This window comes from Oratosquilla oratoria, chromosome 12 (assembly GCF_046742065.1).
Source record: "Oratosquilla oratoria isolate Oo_2021 chromosome 12, ASM4674206v1, whole genome shotgun sequence".
Classification (NCBI taxonomy): domain Eukaryota; kingdom Metazoa; phylum Arthropoda; class Malacostraca; order Stomatopoda; family Squillidae; genus Oratosquilla; species Oratosquilla oratoria.
Window position 1 is genome coordinate 12791201 of NC_134788.1, and position 14876 is coordinate 12806076.

Here is a 14876-nt window from a genome sequence, read left to right on the forward strand (position 1 = left end):
TTGGTTCCGATAATGTTTGCCATATATATAAATGACATGGATGAAGGTGTGGAATCTTATATGACCTTTTTTGCAGATGATAGAAAACAACTAAAGAAAGTAAGTACAGATGAAGACTGTGAGTCACTACAGAAAGAACTGTATAATGTCTGGGAATGGAGTCAGAAGTGTGAAGTGAATTTCATCATCAAGAAATGTAGTATAATGGAATTTGGAAAAAGAAAAAAATAGAATATAAGGACAATATAAAACTGGTACAAAGAAAGTTCAAAAAGTCAACTCAGAAAGGGACCTAGGAGTAACTATCAGCAATAACATGGCACCAGACAAACATATCAACAAAAAGTCGGAGAATCTTTTAATTTACTAACATCAATGAAATTGGCCTTTGACTACCTGGGTAAAGATATGGTAAAGAAAATATTAGTTACATTGATAAGACCAAGATTGGAGTATGCTACAACACTATGGACACCCAGTACTAAAAAGAACATAATTTTTTTTAGAAAGAATTGAAGGGCAACAACAAGGAGGGCACCAACGCTCTCCAAATTGACATATGAACAAAGAGTGGACAAATTCAAATTACCATCCCTAGAACAAAGCAGAAAAAGAGGAGATCTACTAACCATCTACAGAATTACGAAAGGGATAGAAGTCCTTGATAGAGATGATTTACTAAAATGGGATAAAAGAAAAACAAGATGACACAAAAAAATTAAAAGGATATTTACTGAAGAGATCTGAAAAAGAATAGCTTCCCACACAGAATGATAGATTACAGGAACAAATTGAATGAGGAAATGGTGAATGCAAAACCTATACAAGAATTTAAGATCAAACTGGATGCTGAATGATACAAATGTGGGTCACAACAGGCACAGCTCTCTTCCTCTCCCCCTCATAAAGGAGGTAGCTAAGTCAAAAGGCCCACACCCACTCTCTGCCATTTCACTTCCATCCACCACCCTTTCCTCCCTCTCATCTTAGCTTATTATGGTTGATGGTTTATCCCTCTATTCCTCCCACTGCTCTGGGTCAGAAGCAATGCAGCAAGACACAGTACATCCAAGGCAAAGCCGCTTCACTTAATTGGTGACACCCCCTCTCCATCCCCCTCATGTGGAAAAAGAGAAGACCTTAAATTGGCCAATCAGGAGACTAGATTTAATTTTGATGAAAGTCTTATACTAGTGGACACACCTGGTCAAGGTCTATTGGGGGAGGACACAAATCAGAGGCCTGACCTACTCAAGCTGAAAGTGATCTGGACAGATAGGTCAAATGACCTACAACCATTATCTATGCAAGACTCCATAAGGGAAGGTATAACTGCTCATATTATAATGCAGTGACTTCTAATTGATGTGACATGGATGTGTGGGGTGAATATCAAGAAAATTTTAACTCACAAGAATATCATAATCATTGCACACTGAATTCTGAGTGAACTTGATGAATTTTTTATTTTCCTACCAAGGAAGACTGAGTGGAGACCCCCTAATAGGAATATAAGAACAATGTAAGCAAATATGATACACACGTTGATAAACATTAAGATGTTTGCCAGTTCTAACATTTTCTAAGCACTACTGATGTTGATATCAATTTGTGGTAGTTATATATGGAGCTCACAATACTCACATTGATAAGAGCTAGCCAACAATAAAGTTAAAGTTTGCAGCTGAGACTAGCAAATATATACCAAAATATTTGCCAGTCTCAATTTTCTAAAAATCACTACCAACATTACTATTACTCTGTAATACTTATATATGGGTTTTAAAATATTTAATGATATGAGATAGAGTTAAGAATTGCAGCAGTGAGACCTGACCTGACCTAACCCCTCCCCTTGACACTACTTTTAGTATGCAGTACTTACATCTAGGGTTAAAAACACTCAGAATGATATGAGCTAACCGACTATATAGGTAATTGCAGGTGTCAGACTGGCAAACATCTTCACAAATACCCGCACATTTACCCCTGTTCAGAATGCCAATTACACTACCAAACGGTAAGTGAACTGTGGCAAATGCCAAAAGGAAACACACAACGCATTCACTAAGCTACTTTACCACTATATGATTTCACTTACGAATTCAACAAAGGCACATTTGTTTAGCCTGTACACAACACAGCCACGAAAACAAGCTCTTCAAATAGACGAAAGAGTGCAACTCAAAGCTTCGCCAGTGTTTGTCCGTAGCTCCAATTTCCGTCTTTTCTCATCACTTACAGTGAAAGAAAACGTACTAGAGTCAAATTACAGGGGTGACTGCTGTATCTGAGAAAGCTGTCGATTTGCCCAGTGATATGATTGCAATATAACGAGACATATGGCCAACCTAGGTTATGTTGCACTCTGGATAAGTGTATGTGAGGGAGGATGGTAGTTTTGTGATATGTCACAGAGGTAAATGCAACGAGGAAGTCTAGCAATAAATACTGAGCTGGCCATTTCCGTAGTCCAGTGTAGGTATTCACCTCGTACCACCATTCATAGTACTATTCGCACGTGATTAAACCTATTGTTACAAATTTGATGAGCTGCAACCACATCGTACTGTGCCTGGTATGCGTACCAAGACACTTTCCCGTCATATTCAATCACCTTCCTCTCGTTCTCGCACCGCGTGACCTCAGCACCTCCACAGGCCCCCCGGGGTTGCAGTTCAACTGAACGACTCCCCAGACGTCTCCCTGTGAGGTCGTCCCCTGGGTTCACGTGGCAACAATCGCCCCTCGGCCGTAGATACGCCGGTGGCGGCGAGAGGCTACAAGGAGGTGAGGGTGGTGGGGTGATTGTGCTCACCGCTACGCGACGCTCAGTAAAACTGCACCATGTCACGGTAACGAGATTTGCTGCAATTTTGCTGAGCGTCGCGTAGCGGTGAGCACAATCACCCAACCACCCTCACCTCACCCTCACCTCCTCGTAGCCTCTCGCCGTCACCGGCGAATCTACAGCCGAGGTTTTTGCCACGTGAACCCAAGGGACGACCTCACAGGGAGACGTCTGGGGAGTCGTTCAGTTGAACTGCAACCCCGGGGGGCCTTTGGAGGTGGTGAGGTCACGCGGTACGAAAACGAGAGGAAGGTGATTGAATATGACAGGAAAGTGTCTTGGGACGCATACCAGGCACAGTACGATGTGGTCGCAGCTCGTCAAAATTGGCGTCAGAAGTGGGATCATATCGAAGTGATAAGTGACTCAGGTGATCATAGAGCCGGTGTTGAACACACGTGTAAAATCCTCATGTTCGTTAGTTAGAATAAAGTGAAGAAAGTGACACTCCTGCCTTTCCCTGACCCGGACAATTGTAGGCGTGAGCTTCTGTCTCTAGTTCGTGGCACCATGATCATGGCTCACGTGCAATAGGAAAGGTAAGTTAATGCAATAGATCCGCAACACTATCTTAATTTAGGGAATACAATAACAAGACATATCGAATTGTAATTTTATTTTTTCTACCATATACTTCTGAATTTAAGAAGAAAAGGGACATTACGGACATAATTCCGCTGATGACGCCATGTCCGCTGGATGACGTAGCTATCCGTTTCGACGACAAGTTTCCGCAGGACGGCAACACTGGGCCTCGCAGTCTATGGCGTCATATGTAAATAAACAATGTCAGGAACTTGAAGAATAATGGAGGGAAACATAAGTAGATAGTGACATTAATGAATTGACAGAAGGGAAATTCTTATTCGGGAAAGCAGAAATAGATGTTAAAAAGGAGACACTACACAAAATATGGAAAGCAAGAGAAAAGATGAAGGAGGCGGGCGGAGTATTAACAAAGAAAAAGCAACAACAGGATAATATTATTTTCGCGTTCGGAGTATAAACGAAGGAAACAAAATACAAACGAAACATTTCATAGTCAGTTAGGGTAGGAAATTGTTGCATATGGGACCTCAGTGCTCAAGGGGCGTATGGGCCAAAAATCGAATTTCGAGAAAAACATTTAAAATCTAACATTTACACAATGAAGAAAAAAGAGTAAAGGTATTTGGTATGTAAAGATAGATTACAAGGAGACAAATTCCATGGTGTATATGTATATATATATATATATATATATATATATATATATATATACATATGTATATTGTTATAGCCAACCGTGAATCAAACGACTTTCAAATCGCCCGCCTACTACTTACGGTTTCGAACATGACTCATGGCCAGTATACGTTCTATGAACGTATGAGTTTGAACCTTGCCATGAAACTTTGGCCCCGCCTACCTCGGGTATAGAGCCTCCCCGGTTGTCCATCCCTCACACACTCTCACACAACCCCAGGTCTCACCTCTTCGACGCTGTATATCGGTGCATTGCTGTTTTGTTCGCAAGTATTTAGTAGTAGGCCTAATTCATTGGACTTGTATAGGGCTAATTATTTTGTGTGAATTATATGTTTGTTAAGACTCAGTGATTTGTGAATTGTATGTTTTTATTAGGAAAGTGTATTTATGTTATTTCTCAGAATACTGGGAGTGTATGTTCGTAAATGTTAATCAGTAAAACTTTATTTTTTCTTTGTGGAAATATAGTTAATTAAGTTTCGTGCAGACGTCTATCTTACCTCAACCATAATCCTTATAATTCTTACTTACATTAAGTCTCAAATAGAGCTTTTCCTCGAAACGTATTTTTATCTAGTTAATTTACCTATACGTTCCACGTTATTGTGGGTTTGCTTCCCAACTGGAACTGACTTAGCCCTAGATTCGACTGAAGTTCCACTTATTACTTTTACTCAGGCTAAACCAAGCATGCAACCCATGACAATATATTAATATATATATATATATGTATATATGTATATGTATATGTTTATATATGTATATATTAGGGTGTTTCACAGTTATAGGGGTAAAAATTCAAATTCAACTGAGAATTATGAGCAACCTTTTATTTTGTTCCTTTTAACTAAAAAATCAAATGAGAAAAATTTGAAGAGCATCGGCCAATGGTATCATGTCGCGCAATTCATTTCAAGTTTTTCATGAGGCAGGATTTGGTCCGACGGGGGAATTCCCTACGGTGGGCTTCGACTACCTGAAGAAGGAACTGAAGTTGGTCTTCTGCCTTGGTCCTTCCACTCTTCGTGAATTCCTGGACCAGAGCCACCCCACGCTCCGCTGCATCGTTGGTCACAACCAGCCCCTCAACTCGTTGCAGACCAGCTTGATAGGAAGGGTTATCTTTCCAATTTGCCGGGTCCTCGTCAAAAAAAACTTGTGTCGATGTTCATGAGTTCAAAGAATCTCTTGGTATTTTTAGTTGCAAAGGAGGCCACGGTCTTGTCTTTCATTCCATTAGGAAGAGTCCTAAGACGGGGAGAAGTCTCTTCGGGTCCGTCAACTGCCTTCATGTTTGCGACGAACAACTCCTTCTCCTGAAGAGACAGTTCTTCATCAAAGAGTGCCATACCAACGTTAATCTCAGACAGATACCAGAGATGGCGTGCCAGCGTCTTCGTCCCTGCCTTCCTGACGATCTCGTCTTCCTCATCCAGAGCCTTGAAAATGGCGATGTCATGACGGGGAGCACTGACAGCTGAACGTGTCAAGAACCAGGCACGAACGTAATGCTTGGCAAGAAAAATGCAGAAGTCACTCAGATTCTACAGAATGCCCGATCGTGCTACACGGGAGGACGAGGGTCTTTGTTGTCGATGCTGAGAGAACTGGGGAAGGAAGATCCATATCTTCAATCCATATATGGCCCGCGCCATCCATCGTGCTCGATGAACAGCCCCGGGTTTTCGAAAAGTGATGCTTTGGCAGCCATGTGGCACCCCTCCAAGAAAGACAATGACCAACTCAAGGAGCTCTCTGTAGTCATCGCGCGGATGATTAAAGTGTAGCTGATTTTTGACAGTAATTGAGGACATCACTAGCCCACGATGTACTTCGAATTGCATCTTCGGCTGTCCGATAGTCTGTTTTACCCACAGAAGGCCAAAACTCTTCGAATTGCTGAAAAATTGTGATATCAGGGCTCCGTGACACCTCTGGGACCAATGCAGAGAAGACCGCTTCTAGTAGAAGCTCCAAAACATGATGTCGACAAGCTAGATTCAAGAGATCACGTCCAAGGATCTGCTGCAGACGCAGACAGACACCGCCTTTGGGACCGGTGTTAGTGGCAGTCGTGTCGAAGCAAAGCGCTGCAATCCTCTCTTGAAGGTTCCATTCCTTGATGACGTTAATAATTGTGGTGGCTGTCGGCTCAGCTTTACCATCGGTGACCGGAGCAGCATGCAGCTTGAGAACTCCTTCTCCAGAAACAAGAATAGGAAGGCGATCCACTACTTCTCCATTAGTTGGTGCGGGCATCAACTTCCCATCCCAGTGGACAGTCAGGGGAATTGTTGGAGAGAAAGACTCCTTGATTTCGGCGGCTCTTTCTTCACGATGTTTACTGCGATGTCTGTGGATTGTGCTAGCACTTAGACTGAGTTCTTCCACGTTTGACCTCAGGGCGGAGGCGAAGGGGACAAGTACCGTCACTGCTCCTCGATTGCTTACCTGGCTTCGATCAAGAGCTGCGGCGACTTCTGCATTAATGACGGCTGCTTTCCTACCTCTGCAAGATTTCTTGACTGGAGATGTACATGGACTTTGATCTTGGGGACTTGATGAAGACGACGACGACGACTCATACTTAGTTTTCGCAAATATTTCCTCGTATGCCTCTTTTTCTCGTTGCAATCTCTTCGTCTCTGTCATAATCCGTTTCCTTTTTTTTCCCCTCTTTACCAACCCAATGTTGGTCCAATCCTAGCATCTTTCCTTCTCGTCGATGCTTCCTCTGAGCCTCAAGAAAATCGCGATCTTCTTTGATTGTCATCAACTGCATTGCATCCTGATGAGCTATGTCAAACAACTGCTTCAGCTTGACCTGAAAAGACGTTCTAAATAATGATAAATACGTACCCTTGAAATGTTGTGAGTACTTTACAGAGATGAACAACTCACTGTTGTACAAGACAGGAGTGAACATGTTATGCCTCCATGAATTCTGTATAGGTACTGACTTCTGTAGCTCTGCGCGACATCAAGATGTGGACTTTATAGTATAAAATTCTGCTAAAATAGTTTTCTGATGAAAAGGAACGAAATGAGAGGTTGCTCATAAAAATCCAACAAGTTTCATTTTTTGAAACACCCTAATGTATATATATATATATACATACATAAGTTATGTCTTCATTCTCAATGTTTGTTTTCATGCAGTAAATTTGATCATCTCTGATGGCCGCTTCTCCAGTAACTGACCTAAATAGACCAGAACAGACAATAGTCGATACATTCCAGATATACATGTGTATATATCAGTTTTATATAGTGTCTCTTGTTCAACAGATGGTCACTCTCATCGATATAGTCAAGCACTTCTTTCACTGCATTAATGGCACCAGATATTGGAATGTGCGTAAATAAAGATATGACATCTGCACTTACCAAAATTTTATCTTTGAAGTCTACTGCATTTAGTCTATCTGTTGAATTCTTGAGGTGAGTACCACTTATCTTGCCCAGAGAAGATGACAATGGTTTGGCAAGATGTTTTGCCAGTCTATGTGGGGTACTTACTATTCCTGATGTGATGGGTCTCAGGGGAACTTTCCAAATTCACAGACGAGTTAGGACTAGCATTAAGATCCGCTGGCTTAACCATCGTGAGTGACGCAGGTAAAAAGATAGGTGACTTGAAGAAAAAGAAATAGAAGATCAACATGACAACGGAAGTATTGTGTACAAAATTCCGTGTAGTGGTTGTGAGCTTACTTTGGCAAAACACACAGAGGTTTAGAGAAAAGGCTCAGCGAACACAGAGCGGTTGTAAGATACCATCGCGACACTAGTGCATTATTCAATTACATTAAAGAAAAGAGTCATTTACCAAAATGGGAGGCAGCAGAAATACTAGAGGAAAAGTTAACCAGACAGAAAAAGAAAGTACTTGAAGCACTGTGTATTACCAATGAAAATATAAACCAAAGAATGGGTGACATTAAATGAACAAAAGCCACCGCAGGTATAGCAACAGCAACTAGGATATTACGCCACCGGAACAAAGACCCCTAAGCAACGACCAATAGGACAAAATCCCCAATATACAGGGATGACCCTGGGTGAGCTCTTCGAAGCTCCTCACAGTGCCCCGTGCAAATATGTTTGCCGTGTTTTCTCCTTAATACATTATTTCTCCGAAGAAGCCTATTTGTGTGAAACTAGTCAGAAATAAACTTGGATTCTGATTTATGTCTTCCTCACCCACCTTTACCATATATATATATATATATATATGTACATATATATATATATATATATATATATATATATATTATATATATATATATATATTATATATATATATATATATATATATATATATATATATATATTATATATATATATATATATATATAAATATGTATATATTATATATATATGTATAAATATATATATATATATATATATATATATAATATATATATATATAATGTATGTGTAATGGCATTTATAAATTAGATAAATTCATCATTAACAAGATTTGTAATCAGGTTGTATGTGACCAAAATTAATTTGGTGAATTGTGCTGTTCTCTAGATTTCTTTTTCTTTGATGACTTTGTGTACCAAGACTTATTCTTATTTCATATGTGACTTTTTGTGCTTCACCGGTTCCTTTCCTAGTGTAATATTTCGTGTCATCTTGTGCTATGCCAGTTCCTTTCCTAGTGTTTAATTTTGTGACATCTCGTACCTTGCCTGTTCCTTTCTTGTTATTTTTAAACCTCTTTGTAACACAACTTTTTCTGTATTCCCCTGAAGATGTGAATTACACGAAAGCGCTTGGGAATTACTGTTTTCTTCCGACTTCCTTAGTAGTTACCAGCAAAATTTGTGGATCACGTGTTGTTTATAGTGATCTTTCTGCATATATATATACATGTATATATATATATATATATATATATATATATACATATATACATATATATATATATATAATATATATATATGTATATGGAGGAAGAATAAGCGAAGATGGGCTGGAACTTTTATTGCTTATACGTTTCGACCGACTCGGTCTTCTTCAGTAAGCTGTCTACAAACAGTTGGACCACATATATATACATCCGAGGATGGGAACAAGGACAGGTCACCCCGCCGGCTGTCTGGGGATTCCCTTTCCCGTATCAAGCATACGTTTCCCAATTGTATTTATAATTAATCTACTTGTTGCCTCTGACAAACAAAACCTTCCCTGTCATTGATGTTTTCATAATAATTAATGTAGGCAGCTTCAACAGTCTTCCTCATGTCTCTCCTTAATCCCGTGTGTAGAACCTCGACTCCATCCCAGTGGGGCAAATGTCCAGACCGATCAGCATGTTGGACGAGTGAGTTAGAAGTCCTGTGTGACCTCAAGTCTCTTTTGTGCTCAGCTACGCGTTTCTCGACGCCTCGACCTGACTCACCGTAATATGAAGATGAACAACTACCGCAAGGAATGCGATAGATGGTACTGAGGGCGTTTTGGGACAGTCCTTTTATATTCTTGGTCTTGACCATTTTTCCAATTTTGGAATTGGACGTCCTTGCTATTTTTATCCCACTCTTCCCAAGAAATCTGTCTATGCCTTCAGTTTTTCTAGAGTTAGGAACCGAAATATACCGTACCTTATTATCCTCGGACGACTGGACATTTGGTCTCATGAAAATGTTCCTAGCCACTCCTTTCAGCTTTTTAATCATTCCCCCTGGATATTTTAATTTCTTAAAGGCATTAGTTATGTAGGCTAATTCATCTTCTAAAAATTTCTCACTGCAAATTTTTAGAAGATGAATTAGCCTACATAACTAATGCCTTTAAGAAATTAAAATATCCAGGGGGAATGATTAAAAAGCTGAAAGGAGTGGCTAGGAACATTTTCATGAGACCAAATGTCCAGTCGTCCGAGGATAATAAGGTACGGTATATTTCGGTTCCTAACTCTAGAAAAACTGAAGGCATAGACAGATTTCTTGGGAAGAGTGGGATAAAAATAGCAAGGACGTCCAATTCCAAAATTGGAAAAATGGTCAAGACCAAGAATATAAAAGGACTGTCCCAAAACGCCCTCAGTACCATCTATCGCATTCCTTGCGGTAGTTGTTCATCTTCATATTACGGTGAGTCAGGTCGAGGCGTCGAGAAACGCGTAGCTGAGCACAAAAGAGACTTGAGGTCACACAGGACTTCTAACTCACTCGTCCAACATGCTGATCGGTCTGGACATTTGCCCCACTGGGATGGAGTCGAGGTTCTACACACGGGATTAAGGAGAGACATGAGGAAGACTGTTGAAGCTGCCTACATTAATTATTATGAAAACATCAATGACAGGGAAGGTTTTGTTTGTTTGTCAGAGGCAACAAGTAGATTAATTATAAATACAATTGGGAAACGTATGCTTGATACGGGAAAGGGAATCCCCAGACAGCCGGCGGGGTGACCTGTCCTTGTTCCCATCCTCGGATGTATATATATGTGGTCCAACTGTTTGTAGACAGCTTACTGAAGAAGACCGAGTCGGTCGAAACGTATAAGCAATAAAAGTTCCAGCCCATCTTCGCTTATTCTTCCTCCACCCAGTCTCTCATCTGTCTAAACCATTCATCATACATATGTATGTATGTATGTATGTATTTATATATATATAGATGTATTTATATATATATATACATATTCGTAAATAGCTGGAGTCCAGGAACCATTATTATGGGAGAAAGCATACGCTGGACTCGACGTTCAATTTATTCCGACGTTTCGAACCCTGTCCGGGGTTCGAAACGTCGGAATAAATTGACGAACGTCGAGTCCAGCGTATGCTTTCTCCCATAACACATATATATACATATATATATACATTCATATATATATATATATATATATAGATGTATTTATATGATATATATATATGTATTTATATATATATACATATATATGTATATATATATATATATATATACATATGTATATATATATATATATGTATATATATACATATATATATATATATATATACATATATATATATATGTGTGTGTGTACATATATATATATATATATATATTATACATGCACAAACATATATCAGACTAAGAAATGATTGTAAAAATACGGAGAGATTAAAAGAGAAACTGTGAATGAGATATAATAGAAAAATGCAAGGAACAACCTAAACTATTTTACATGTATGTAAATGGTAAACTAAAAAATACACAAGAAATGGAAAAGCTGCGCCAGGGAAATTATGAATATGCAGAAGAGGTAGAAGTGGCTGAAATTATGAACAACCATTTCAAATCGGTATTCACAATTGAAAGTTCAGACCTGTGAAGGGATAGAGAGAGAGATCCCCCCCCCCAATGAAGGAAATAACAGAGAGAAATCAGAGACCAAATAAAATACCTTGATGTCAGAAAATCACATGGTCCGAATGGAATTGCAAATTGGATATTGAAAGAATTCAGGTAGGCGTTGATGGACAAAATATACAATATAATCAAATATTCACTCAAAGAAGGAAAGGTATCACCGGACTGGAAAAATGCAAATTTTGTACCAAAATATAAAGGAGGAAACAAGGAAAATCCAACCAACTACGACAGCAAAAGCATGTGAAAAAATTATCAAAAGTAGATGGGTTAAACATCTGGAAGAAAAAAATATACTGAATCCTAATAAATTTGGATTTAGACAAGGAAGATCATGTACAACAAACCTGATCTGCTCTATTCGAGACTATTAGAAATAATACAAGAAAGAGATGGATGGGAGGACAGTGCCTTTCTAGACCTACAAAAAGCATTTTATAAAGTACCACAAAACAAAAGAGAAAAAAATGAGAAAAATAGAATCAATAGGTGGCATCAAAGAAAAATTATTGGAGTGGATGGAAGACTTCCTGACTGGGAGATAAATTAGGGTAGTAATTAGAGACAAATACTCGAATTGGGAAGAAAATTATAAGTGGTGTCCCATAAGGTTCGGTATTGGCTCCAATCATGTTTGCCATATATATAAATGACATGGATGAAGGAGTGGAGTGTTGTATGAATTTCTTTGCATATGATGCAAAAATACTAAAGAAAGTAAGAACCTAGACAAAATCTGGAAATGGACTTAAAAGTGGGAAGTGAACTTCAATATCAAGAAGTGTAGTGTAATGGAGTTTGGAAAAAGTAAAAATAAAATATTAAGAAGTCATAAAGTTGGTGAAGTAAAAAAAGCGAACTCAGAAAGAGACCTTGGAGTAATAATCAGCAAAGACATGACACAAGACAAACATATCAATAAAATAGTCAGAGAAAGCATCAACCCATTAAGGTAAATGAAAGTGGCATTTGACTACATGGATGAGGATTTATTAGAAAGTATTAGTTACACTAATAAGACCAAAACTGGAGTACACAGCAACACTATGGACACCCAGTACTAAAGATATATAAAGAAATTAGAAAGAATACAAAGAGCAATGAAAAAATTGGCACCAACTCTCTCCAAATCAACATACGAACAAAGATTGGCCAAATTGGAACTACCAACTCTGGAACAAAAACAGAGAAAGGGGAGATCTGCTGACTATTTATAGAATCATGAAAGGAATGCAAATCCTAGACTGGGATGATTTATTAAAATGTGACAATGGAAAAACATGAGGACATGAAAAGAAACTGAGAGAGAATAACTACAGAAGATATCTGAAAAGGAATAGCTTCCCACATAGATGACATAGAGTACTGGATACCTGGAATAAATTAGATAAAGAAACAGTGTGTGCAAACACTATTAAAGATTTTAAGAAAAAACTTGATACCGATACAAAGAAAGGTTACCACGAGCATAGCTCCCTTCCTGTATAATACAACTAGGTAAATACAGCTTAGAAGGAACACTGTTCACAGCACAAATCGCACTGGAATGGATTCTCACCAGTGCAAGTCACTATATCACACTTGAGAGACCTGCGTGGGTCCTCTCATGCTTTGTGAGAGACTCCTTTTTTGAGAAAGCTGCATCACACAGGTTGTGGTGAAAGTAGTGTCCTCCACCACACATTGCCCACAGGTACTGGGGCTCCCATCCTTTTCCAATGGCCGGGACCCTTGTAAAGAGCTGGGGGCAGACAGATGGACATCCCAGAGGTCATGAGAAACCAGGGCTGTGGAGTCAGAACACAAAACCTATGACTCCAACTCCTCTATTTTTGGCACCACCGACTCCAACTCATGTAATTAACTGATTATGGCCTACATGTTTTATAAAGCCTATACAACACACATATGCTCCAATCTTGCATAGACTTACATCATTATAACTGGTTTATATAAAAGAATAAATATGTTATAGTGTGGCTTTCCTATGTTTGACCTCTTCATTAATACTTTATAAGTGAAGTAGAGACAATTTTTGAAAGGATATTGAAGAAAATTCAGTAAAAAGATTCTATAATGTAAGACATTTGGCATAATATATATCTTTGCAAATAAGTGATAAGTACATTTCAAAAATGTAACTTTTGCAAAGGATATACAAACTTAACAATAAAAGAAAATATAATGGAAGATTTTTTTTACATATACAGTATAGTTTTGCAAATACAGAATAAAAAAATTAGAATACTTTATAAAAGAAGTTTAGGCAAATTTCTTGAAAGGAAACAGTAAATATAGAGAAAATAAACCTTATTGATACGACTACGGTACAAGGTCGAGTGTTACAGCTGAACATGTATGATACTGAAAGGTGTATGTATCATACATACTTTTTGGGTATCATTATCCTTCATATGTTTTCATACCTTCTTTTGTCTTAATGTACTGAAATTACTGGCACAAGTACCTCTTGGTTTAACTACATACTGGTACTGCTATGTGATCATTGCGATGGACATTACTCTGGTTCTGGAACTGATCTTATTGATATGAGTACAAAACAAGATACAGCTGAACATGTTTGAAATGTGAAACTTTTTTTTTCAACTTTAAATATCCTTGTTTCAATAATTCATTGTTAAAAAGTATAGAGGGGAAAAAGAAGAGGAAAGGAAAGAAGAGATAGTATTATTGCGTTAGTCTACAATTGAAATCATAATTATCCTACTGTTTGGCAACACAACAGTGGGAGAAACCACCAAACTGATGGAGTGATAGAAACAATGCATATGGAACTTGACAGGAATATTACAGCTCTCGTGACTGTGTGTCAACAGGTGTAAAATTGAGGTGTTTGATTTATTCAAGTAATACTTCAGATGTTTATTGGTCTATGTATAAATTTGAAAGCCAGCATTGCACAATGACGTTTTGGGGGTTTAGTGGAATGACCAGGAAGATAAGACGATGAGATTTATTACATTTTATAAAATTATGTTTTTTTTTTTGTTTGTTTTTTATATAATCTACTTATAAGGAGTGTGCACTGCATAATTCTACAGACTAAACAAAGGCTTTACAAAGTGTAAATCTAACTGGAGTCGGAGTCAGTATATCTTTACCAACTCCGACTCCAGTGACACCATAATTGCTTCCGACTCCGACACCGACTCCACAGCCCTGTGGGAAACTACCAGGTAAAATTCTTAACTAGTCTAATATCAACATTAAACATTAATAATTAGAAGGATAGATCCAAGCTGTTGAATAAGGAGGGGAATGGTTAGGAAGAAATAATGCTAACAATCTTCTAAGGATGTTTGATTAGGATACTACAGAACCGAAATAGCTACAAAGTTATCACTGGACAAAGTAAATTTGCTGCTCCACCGCACCTGCTGGAATGACTACTGCCACGACTA

At 38.4% G+C, this 14876-nt stretch overlaps 1 protein-coding gene across 1 annotated transcript in view; it reads right to left on the bottom strand.

Annotated features, from left to right (window-relative positions):
* LOC143030555 (uncharacterized) overlaps nt 1-2513 on the bottom strand; it is a 20001-nt gene extending 17488 nt beyond the window's left edge. Inside the window, exon 1 of the mRNA XM_076193705.1 lies at nt 2102-2513. The gene's annotated coding sequence lies outside the window, so the exon portion shown is untranslated. The remainder of the gene's footprint in view (nt 1-2101) is intronic.
* Between the last annotated feature and the right edge of the window lie 12363 nt (nt 2514-14876).